Raw genomic sequence first — 12,005 nt, 5'->3', positions numbered from 1 at the left:
CTTTGCGGATGGACTCTGTGCTGGGACACTCCTTTGTTGCTTACACAGTCCATTTACAGCCTCAGTCTTCACTCCCTGCTTGTACAGAGTCTGACGTTCAGCTAAAGGTGAAAGTTAGGGTCTTGGGTTTTTTTCTGATCATGATTCCAGCCCTGAGCATGTGCTTGGTGTTCTTGATTACCTGACATACGAGTTTTTATAAGACCTTTCTCTCCCGTGTATCTCTTTCCCCAGCTTTTTCCTTCCCAGAAATTGTGGTTTCTGCTCTCCTCTAGCAGCAAACCTTGCATCCTCACTTGCTTTTCAGTCAGGGCAAGCCCAGTTCTTCCTCTGTATCATTGCATCTTGTGTAAGGCCACAGCTTCTTTGGCGGCCAGAGCTGTTCATGGTACCCTTTCCCATTTTCCTGTTCTAGTAGGAGTTGACAGGTGCCACATTTATTACAGCCCAGACCTTCTTATGCATCTGTTTTAGTGCAACGTAAGTTATAATAGAAAAATAAACCTTAGGAAGATTGTGGAGGAAGTATCTTTTTTGTTAATTTGACATTTTAATGAGTCATAACCCCATTTAGGACTTTTCCCACTTAGTGCTAGAAGGAAGCATCAAGTGCAGACGTGTGATATTTTCCGTGGTCATTGAGAGGGAATGGAGACAACCACCACCGCCACCTTTCTGTTGTGCACCAGATTCCATGACCACCACCTCGTGTCGGCATCTGGCCAGCTTGTTACCCTACCCGCTGCATCTCTTAATCTCATCACCTCTGTCATAGCTTCTGCCTTCTCCGCTATCTGGTAGTGATCACTGAAGGGAGTGGCCTTGGAGTCCCCAGTCAGGGTCTTGCTGACCTGTCTCATCCTTGATTGCATTTGTGGTGGCTTGATCACTGTTTTAGTACTGAGGTGCTTTTGCCACTTTTTGCCCATGTCACAGCTGCTCCTAGCCAGCTCCCAAGGCTGCCACATTCAGAAATGTTGGCATCTTTGCTGGCCCAGGTATCTCTGCCAACATCATCATCAATGCCACTGCCTTTCTCTCCCGAAGATGGTAGTGATGCTCCCATTTCAGCCTTTGGAGAAAGATAAGCATGTAGCCCCAAGAGCAACACTCCAGAGATTCCTAACATTTTTTCCTGTTGTACCTTGTCAGCATCTTGGACAGTAAAGAGGGCTTGGGGATCTTCATCTTTTTGTTGCCATTTGAGGGCACTTACAGTGTCCCCTGACTAAAGTGGGGTCAGGAGTAGGGTAAGAAATGAGTCACTTGAGTTTCCCTTGCGTACTGGATGAATCTTTATTTTATTTTTTCCTACCTTGCTTAAGAATGTGAGTTTATTCAACGTCAGGCAAATTCCAGGCAAATGCTCTCTTGATGCTCTTTCCATAGATCTTGCACCACTATATTTTTTAACCTCTTACAGGCCAGCTCCTAACAGAAAGGAAGCCATCCCTGTCCCATGGGCCTGGCCTCTGAAGACAGGCACAGATTTCTCTACACGGGCTGATTATTCCTGAGTTGCTAGATAGGACAGCACTCATAGCATTGGATGCAGTTTTCCTGTAGTAATATCTTTTATGTTTCACTCCTGCTTTCCAACAACCTATTCTTCACACAGTAGTTAGAGTGATTTTTGCAAAATATCAGGTTATATCACTCTCCTCCTTAAACCCCTCCACGAGCTTCCCCTTCCCCTTCATGGAAAAGCGAACGTCTTCATCATCACCTACAAAGTCCTCCATAGTGTTGCCCCAGTTAACTCTTTGAAATTACCTCATGCTGTAGTTCCTTATGTCCCCTTCACTCTGTGTTGCGCCTTGACCATGCTGAGTGTGCCCTTACACTTGATATTTCTTTCATCCGGGAACACCCTTTCCCTAATCTACTTAGTTCATCCTTTCACTTACTTTAGGTCTTTGCTCAAATGCCTCCTTAGTGTAGAAGCCTTCCATTGCCACTCTGTATAAAATAGTGACCCCCTACTCTCCCTACCCCAAGCCTAGCACTCTCTTTCCAGCTTAAACTGATTTCACATTGCCCACAGGACTGATCGTCTTCTGATATGCTACCTGTTTTTTTCTTTATTGGATGGTAAGGTCAAAGAATTTGTCTTTAATCACTGCTGGTTCCCCAGGCCTGGCAAATAGTAGGCACTCAATGTGTATTTGCTTAATGGCTTATGAATGAATGGATGAATGTGAGTATAAGTGTCTAAGTGTATGAATGCATGAATGGTTTCCTCCACCTGGCTCAGTACCTGATGGGCAGTGCCTCAGTCTTACTCATTTCTGTATTTGCTAACACAGTGAAGGCAGTAATGAGTAATGGCTGTTTGCTGAATGTCACAAAGTCACCTAAACAGTGTTGGGGGAAAAAAAGAGCTACACCTGTTGTCTTCCAGCTTGAGGCCTAGGGAATCACTTTCTAGATTAAAAAATGCTGGTTTTTTCAGTACTCATGATATGCTGAAATGAGAGTATTAACACTAAAGGTGATGACCAGATTTCCAGAGCAGATGTCCAGACAAAGTCTTTGGGCTTTAAGCCTGGGTATAACCATCATGACCAAGGGACTTGCCTCAGTATCATGGGCTCAAAAACAATGTCAAGACACTCAATGATAAGTGGCTACTTGACACTGACTCACACTGGTCAAAAGCACAAGAGATCAAAGCAGAATTCAGAGGCCAACATGTTAGTTTACAATTATGTACTTGCAGGTTATACCTTGCAAATTATCAGAATTTATACATCTGTAATTCTGAGTAATCCACATCAGACTTTTCCATTACTCTATTGTGAACAGCACTTAGGGCAAAAAAACAATGAATAATATTGAGAAATACATTCTCTAGGTATGAAGATAGCTCTTGAATTCTCCCTTAGTGTCCAGAATATGGGTATGTGCTGTGTTTAGTAACTCTTTCCCTGGACAGTACTGAATCAACACTGACAAAGTGTTGTTCTACCATTATTCTTCCTGGGTGCAGAAATAACCAAAATATACTCTCTCATCAGATTTAGTAGTACTAAGGCTACAGGATCCTTTTACATCCTGCCAAACCTTGACTGAATTTCTAAGCACATCTTTTCTTGCCTTTGAATTGGGATAAATCTGGCCCATAAAGAAAACTGCTTCAGTGACTAATCTCATGAATTTTGTGAGTTGACCTGTCAAAGGAAAACTAAGCCTCCTCTTCTGGGACTCTGATCCTTGACCACACATTACTTAGTTACCTTGAGTCCCTCCCTGAATCTGTATTTCCTGATAGTGTCTACCAACTGACCCAGTTATATTGCAGTTCATGGATAGCGTTAGATGATATAAGCATTTTAATATGCTCATTAACCACCATCGTGATTTCAAGATCATGTCCTGGGTCCCTACTCAAAGTCAAGATGTATGCTCATGCCCTTTGAAAATCCACTGCATGTGGTCACAGTAGATTATGTCCTATACAGGTATCAGGCAAAAATCAACAGACAAAAATAACTTGAATGCTAAACCTGAACAGACCTCACTTTCTTTGGTAAATTACTCTGCCTGGGTAAATCCAGTTTCTTTTGGACTTTTGACAATAATAGCACATTGTACTTGGATGACACTGAATCAATTTATTGAATCGTTTCTACCATCCTGATCTTACTTTCCCCCACCAAGACTAGTGAGAAGCATCCTAGTACAGTAGGAAAAAGAACATTTGAGTCAGCAAGACCCAGGGGTACACACATTGCATTGTCTTTTACTGATTGTATGATCTTTCTCAAGTGAGTGAGACCCTCAACATCTTAGTTTCCTCACCTTTAGAATGAAGCACAGCAGCATCTCCTTCACAGAATTATTGGAAGGATCAAGTGAGATGATGTTTAATGCCCCTGGTCCACTGCCTGGCCCCTGATGGGTCCCCTGTAGATGCTGTTAGTCTTGCCCCCCCCCCCCCCCCCCGTTTAGCGTGGCACTCATGTGCAGCTGTCAGTGTCCTCCCGGGGAGCATTTGTGATTGCAAAATGACACGGTGTTATGTTTCCAGTGCAGCCAGTGCTCTAGAGGTCTGGGTGCCAACATGGCAGACTTTCTTCCTGGGACATAGATCTGACTGTGTTCCCACAGAGCCCCCACCCCCAGCCCTACACTTGTATCTGCCCCACAGCACTTATACCAAATTCTCCCTGCTTTACAGTCACATGCTTGCTTCTCTGTCTTCCTCGTAAAACTGCCTCTCCCCACACCCCCTAGACAGGGGAACTGTGTTTTCCATTTCTCCACAACCTGTAGTATGATACCTGGAGTATAGCAGATGTTAATAAAGGGTAATTAAGTGGGACTGAGGCCAGAATTGGCCAGCTGTTTTCATTGGCTTTCAGACCCAGGCAGGTTTTCAGCCCTATCTTGCCATTATCAATTTGTCAATATCTCTGTCTGAGGGGTTTCTGATTCACAAACTTTTCCAGAATGCCAGGGACTATGACTTTTCTCATTTCCTCCCTACCCCAACCCTTGGAGGTAGGCGTTATTACTGCCTCCAATTTGCAAGTAAGAAAACAAGCTCCCAAGAGGTGACATGCCTTATCCCCAGCCAAGTCATTCATATGTGGTTGAATTGTAATCAAGCCTCATCAGCCTAACCTCTCTAAGGGAGGAAAAGTAGTTTTCCCTCTATCTTTCTAGGTTCTCTGCTGAGACATCCCCTGTAATAAAAAGACAGACTAACAGGAGAAGACAAACAAAAGTTTAATAACATGTACATCTCCTGGATACATGGGAGAGACCCAGGAAAACTGAGCAACACTTCCAAATGGCTTAGGCCATCACCTTAAATACCTTCTTCAGATCAAGACAAAGGGGAAGATGTTGGTGGGGAGGCAGTTATGGGAAGTTTCCAGGAAAAGCACAGTAAACAAGGGTATGGTTATTATGCAGATTTAAGTCTGTGTCTTTTCCAGTGAAAAGAATTTCTGGAGATTTAGTCATTCTCCTCTTCTGGTACAGAGAGGAAAACACTTCTATAAATGGAGACTTCCCTTATAAATGTAAATATCTCTTACAAAAGTGTAACATCTACTCAGTTTTCAGAGCCTCTCCCATGTGGAACATTTCTTAAAAATAATCAGTTTAAGATAATCCTTATGCCAAAGAGGCTTATTCAGAAGTTGCAGATTCTGCTCCCCTTTACCCCCATGCCCAGTGTCTTTATGGTGGGATGTTACATTGAATAAAGGCTGTCCTTTATTAGGTACTGATTTTGTGTCCCACACTCTACTCTGTTACACACATGCATCATCTTATCTGATTCCCTTGATTGTAAGGCTCTAACAGGGCCGGGATCTTGTGTCTCTCTTGTTCTCTGTTGTATCCCCAACACCTAAACATTGTCAGACACAGTGTAGGGGCCAGTAAGTATGTGTAGAGTGAATGAAACTTTATGCATCGTCTGTCTGAGACAGTTGCTGTTATCATCTCTGTTCTGCATCTATTAGATGAAAAAACTGGAAACTGAGAAAGCTTAGTAACTTACTCATAGTTACATAGTGAGTATGTAGCAGACCCAGTATTTTAAGTGAAATCCGTTTGACCAAGTACTTAACCTCTGTTATCCTGCCTAAAGAAAGACAGGTAAATATTTATAAGTAAAAAATAAAAATAAAAATAAACTTGACATTATCATTCTCCATCATCTCTGAGTATGGTTACAAATTCTTTAGCAAGCAAAAGAAATAATGGACCATAAAACACTTAATCAGCCCTGGCCCCTCACCTTTCTTTGTTTGTATATTGCTTCTTTCAAAATCATTAAGCCTGTGACTTTCATGGGATAATTCTGAGCACATGAAAATTGCCTCTGAGTCAAAAGCTGTATCCCAACAGCTTAAATATAACAATGGCAGGTTCTTTTCAAAGGGTGCATTTTCCCTCACAGCTGCCAGCTCTGCTTTCTATACAAACCTAAAAATAATGATCTTTCCATTATGGGAGCACTAGTATTGTTGCTTTCCCTCTTAGCTTATATTAGTGCTTAAATTATACAGCCCTAGTCTCCAGGGGTTTAAACTTGGCTGGGAAACTTTTCCCGAGGCCAAATAGTGGAGTTAGCTCTGAGCAGGAGGCTTCTACTGGAGTCTCCTGTAGAGCCTGGGGAAGAATTACGGTACCCAAATTGGCTCTAATATCATTGTTTGTCAGCTTCAAAAGGTTTCTGATAGAGCCTTTGTGGTCAACCCCAGCACACTTACCAGTGGTAGACCTTCTCTCTCTGTCCATCCCACTCACTAAAACAAGGCACAGGGTGACCTCTCCCCATTTGGCAAGGCTGCAAAGGAAATCTTTATTCAAATGTTTAAATGTAGGATTTATCTTTGAAGGTAATAGGTACCCTGGTATTGCTTTTTGCAAAAGTGTGCTTGCTCCAGTGCTTTGTGATTCTTGATGATGGAGTAGTCCAAAGAGATCAAGTGAACAAACCAAACTGTAAGGCAGTGGGTGACGGAGTGAGTGGGAGGTGATGAATGGAAAGTAAAGAAGTGGAAAGGAGTGCAGGATAGTGGAGCAGGAGTGTAGGAAAGCTTAGCAGCTTTTTTTTTCTTTAATGAATACATTATAGGCAAAGAGCACAATTGTGATTTTTGCTGGGACTATTATTAGTTTATTGGAGGGCATAACTATGATAATATGTCTTGAGGTTCTACAATGACTGCCATGAATTCCAGATTTTCTACCTCTTGAACCACCTGAGTGTCCTGTTTACTTACTATAAGACCTTGTATGAACCCTTTGTTCTCTCCTAACACTTAGGTTTCCCACTCTATACAATGGAAGGCTAAAACTGGAAGGTACACTTCCAATCTTCCCAGCCGTGGTTCTATAATATAGGCTGCTACATCTATTGTTACCATCACTCCTGTTGTTACTATTACTAATAGGACTGTCACCACTGCCGTCATCACTGTTACCACTCCTGTGGCTCCTGCTATTTCCACTACGATGAATGCCACTATAGCTACTTTATATTTGCATACAGGTTTCACTTAAAAAGAGTGTTTCTCTACATTTTCTTGTTTAAAACTGCAAATTGGATGCAGCCTGTGTCCTGGGGGAGGTGATGAGCTGTTTCATAAATACAAGAAAGACCCTGCATTTTCTTATCAGCAACACTTTTCTTCCCCAGTCAGCTACCACCTCAAGAAACTTCCCTTTGACTGGAGTCAGCCCCTACATTCCTGCAGCTTGATTCATCTTGATTCAAAATAAAGTTAATTTGAGTCTGTTGAATTTTTTTGAGTCCAGCAGTGAGAGTATTGGCAGAATTCTTGGCTACTGCCACTCTAGCAGAGCATCGTATTATCTGAAAATGTTATTGCTGTTTTACCAAATCCGAACGTTTCTACATGGCAGTTGTTGTATTTGACTATTTCCTCTGAGATGTGGTTGATATGATTTGCCCTCTTGAGCATTAATGGAAATCTTCCCATGAGGCCTCCATTCATCAGACACAGATGACAAGCTTCATAAGCAAATTTTCATGTTGCTCTGTTTCTTCAAAGTAGCCTATGCCTCAGTGTCTTTAAGAGGAAAATGACTCTCACTTCTGTTGAGATCCAGATTTATTGTAAGCAAAAGCCTATTGTATATGAGGTGTGTTATTTAAGATCAAATAATCATTTATCACTCTAATGGATTTTTAAAAAAATTTCAGCCATGGCACTTCTGGAAATCATTGAAAAGCATCAATAACAAAAATTAAGCCCACTTTTGGTTTTGAAACAGGGATATATTGGCTCATATAATCTCAGACACATTTATTAGCCTCGTGGGTACCCATTGATGATATGGAAGCAGGCTACGTAGCTCCCTAACCCTGGCTTGAACGAGTACACTTTGCTAAAGTCTAATATCCTTTGTCCTAAAGCAAGACTTGCATAACATTTCTCTGATTTTGGCTCTTTTCCAGTATATAACAATCTCAATCTTGTGCCAAGGAGTTAGACCATTCCCAGGACGAATAGGAGAGGTGTGCAGCCTTCATTCATAATTGGGAGTCTCAGTCTTCAGTGATCTTATTTATCTTCTGGCTGTGGCATAATTAATTCATGAATCATGCAGCTAGTCCAGCACTGACCCCTAAGCACTGAGATACTTGCAGGTGAATTCAGGCGTTCCTGATACCTTGACTCCGAGGACGATGATGCTTAAATCCCCGTCATTGTACAGGCTTCCCACTGGCCAAAATCCATTGAATGAAACAACTGTTTCGGTTGTATAATTTCTACCTAAAATGGAGGAAAGGGAAAGATAAACTAGCTAAGACAAGAGAAAATGGCAATTATCATGGGTGGTCCTTTCGCCAATCAGGCAATGGAAGAAATGAAAGTTATATGAGATCCCGACTTGAAGTTCAGTAGGACAAAGAAATATTTGCCTGGATACCTTAGCCTGTGACCGTCCTCAGGGAAGTAAGAGCCCAGTGTAGTTTGTACCAATTTCACTAAATGTCCCCTTTATAAGCCTGCCTCTGCAAAAATCACCATGTCACAGGATCGTTGCAAGAGAAGAGAACTGCCAACTGCAGTGGATGTCACATAGAAAACTGGAACAGTGACTGCTCCCGTGCACAGTTGTGACACCCAGGTCTGGCTGAACACTGTTGTCTCTACAGATGGAAGCCCCACTTCTTTCTCTTTCATAAGAAAGGGCGACATGGTCCTGAATGGCACGTGGTCCATCGAGTTTTTAAATTTGTGTACAAAGGAAGTTATAGCAAGAAGCCTTCGTCGGTGGCACCCGGTGGGCTGGGGACAGGGAGAGAGTGAGAGACAGTACAATGAAACCATCTCACAGCTGTGAGCATGCGCTGATTCTGGCAGGCTGTGGAGAGTTTGACAGAGCTTTTCAGAAATGAAACATTTGAACTTTATGTGAACACCTGGAGTTGTCTTTGTTGGATGTGTCCCAGGGAGAAATCTCATACACACCGTTTCTTCACATGTTAGCTGAACACTGCAGCTACGTAAGGTTGACACAGCCCCGTGGTCTACTCCAGTCCCCACCTGTGAAGACGCAGGGGGATAAAGACTGGGATAGGGCTATCGTTGGACGTCCCCAAGGCCACACAGAATGCTGGTAGCACATTTCATTTTTGGACAGGAAGATGGTGACTCCAAGTGCTCCTGGTCCAGAGTCCTTCTGCTTGGTTCCCTGTGAAAGAGTCATGTTCTTTCTTAATAGCTCTGTATCCTTTCTCTGCCCAGCGGTCCCCTTGGTACTTACCTCATTTAATGATCACAGGCATCATTCTCTCTCACACACTTTTTGCTTTTCTTGAAAACAAATGTCAGATAAGAATTTTGAGGTTCTAGGGTCTCTAATATCTTTAGAGTCAAATTGGGATGTGACAGCATATAAACTAGTCCAAGGCATGCATGCAGATAATAACCATGGAGTAAGGGAATTGAGAAGGAATTTTCCAGATAGGAACTCTGTGTATGTGTGTGTGTGTGTGTGTGTGTAACTTACCTGACTGGTGTCAAATCCAGGTGGGAACATCAAAGTAACCACATCTAAAATACAATTCTTGGACCTGCCCCCTTCCTCGGCTCAGTAAATGACACTGCAGTCCACCCATTTGCTCTGCCCAGATACGTGTGAGTCTTTTACACCTCTTATTCAATTTATCTGCAAGCCCCTATGAGCTCTGCCTTCCAAAATGCATCCCATTTTGTCCATGTCTCACCACCTCCTTTCTACCACTTCATTCCAAGCTACTACTGTCTCCCGTGGATTGCCCACCTGTTCTTGGCTCCCTGCAGTTGACTCTGCAGGTAGCAACCAGCTCCTCCAAGAAGCCTTCCTTAATTCCCCTTTATAAAATAGCATCTCATCACTCCAGTTCCTTCACTTGTTTCCTTAGCCCTTCCCATCACCTGGCACTATTCATTTTTCTGCTTCTTTATTATCCCTCTGCTGCACTAGAATGAAGGTCCCTTGAAAGGCAGACTTTATCATTCTTTATCAAGACTGTATCTAGAGTTTACAATAGTTCTGACCTCAAATCTCAATACTAGGTACTCAGTAAACATTTAACAAATACACAAATGGATGGATATGAACATTTTAGTGTGGTGGTCACACTGAGCATTCAAGTATTTTATCACAGCCTGAGCATATTTTATGATATATTTGGTATTTTAATCTGTTCATTTTATAAATGATAATATTATGAGAATGAAAAATAAACCTGACAATAGTTCCCCTTTTCTGGTTGGAATGAGAGCTTTGCTCTTTAGATGTTGGCCAAATAGACTCCAGCAAGTGGAGTTTTTAAGACAAGAGTTTCCCCCCCCCCCCTGAAAATTGGAAGTCCATATAGAAACCTGAATCTTTTTACATATGAAAGGATCAAAATGTCGATAACTTACTAGCTTACAACTACTCTTTCCATGTTTTAAACATACTAGTTTAGTATCTTTTTCGTGTGTGACTGGGTTAGGAGGGAAAACCAAGGGACTTATTAGGAGACAAAGCTTGAAGACTGCTAGGAATAGGTACTGTCTGTTCACCTCTCTGGATGCAACTTTCTCATTTGTAAATTGGGGCCTTTATGGCCAGGACTATTAAGGAACATGTTGTAAGGAATATTTTTATATGTGGTATTTTTGGAGGAAAGTCTGCCTAATTCTCATCAGTGTCTGTCTCTGAAGGGCCCATTTCTGCCTGTAGCTCCTCAGAGATAGACCAAAATCAATCAGCCCAACAAACAAACAGAAAACCATTTCACTGAGCACTTGGTGTCTGGGTTTTCCCCAGTTCATGTCTCTGCTTCTCAGGAAGCACTGAGTGAGGGCACAGGGCTGCAGGCCCATGAAGTTCTCTGCAGCAAGCCTGGTGCTTCCAGAGCTGGTACTCTGAGCAAGCATGTTGACTAAACAGGATTGCCTTGTGTCCTGAGAGAGTCTTGTTCTTTTCTGCTGGCTGGATGGACAGCAAAAATGAGAACAGAGAGACCCAGGAGGAATTTTTACAGTGGGATTGACACTGTTGGAATACGTGAGGTGATGTGTGGAAGTGAAGAGGCAACGGGCAGACTGTAGGGATATCTTATGTTTAAAGGATGGTAGAAAAAGAGGAGAGAAAAAGAGGGCCCTGAAATGGGTTAGAGATAGCAGTGGAGTCAGAAGGAAAAGACTAAATGGAATAAAAATTTCTACTCCGGCCCCCAGACCACTGTAGAGTCTGCTTGGTTTTCTCCACAGGTCCTGAGCCTTACCCTCCTGGGTTGTTTCCTGTTTTTTCTTAGTCACTTCCTGAGCCGTGGCTCCCATTGACACAGTGACTCGTGTTTCAGCCTTGCTGTCCCTTGGCAAACCCTGCTCATGATCCCTAGCACAATACACAGAATCCCAAAGCCACTCTGTGCTCTTATCGCCGTTTCTCTTATAGAATGCACCCTCTGAATCAGTGTTTCTCCATGTATAGTCTGCAACCCCCCTGGGACAGAATCACCTGGGATGCTTTTTAAAATGCAAATTTCTGGGCCCTACCTCAGACCTACTGAGCCAGAATTTCTTGGGCTAGGTTTTTTTTCCCGTTTAAGAAGTTCCCCAGCCCATTTTTATGGCTCCTGTTTATTCCTGCTTCCAAAGCCATGGACATTGTCCTCAGTCTCCTTGAAGTTCCTGAGTTGGGGGTGGGGAAGGAAGAGAGGAAAAGACCATTTATCTGTGTATGTGAGGATCACAGGTGATATAATTAGATGAAGAATACAGTCGTTAGAGGCCTCAGATTCGGTTCATTAATTGCAAGATAATAATCACTACCATGTTTGCGAGCTTCGAAGGCTGGGACTTAGATTTCCTTTTTTTTTTTTTTTTTTGTTTCCCCAACTTGTGGCAGAGTGCCTGGCACAGCAGGTAATCAACAAGGCTTTGTTCAGTGGAAACTAAACCAAATATCATCATCTCTTGCAAATGTAACATTGGATGCTATTGATGGTGGACAAATCAAATAAAAGTCAA

Source organism: Camelus bactrianus, chromosome 9, assembly GCF_048773025.1.
Source record: "Camelus bactrianus isolate YW-2024 breed Bactrian camel chromosome 9, ASM4877302v1, whole genome shotgun sequence".
Classification (NCBI taxonomy): Eukaryota; Metazoa; Chordata; class Mammalia; order Artiodactyla; family Camelidae; genus Camelus; species Camelus bactrianus.
This window is presented reverse-complemented; position numbering follows the sequence as displayed.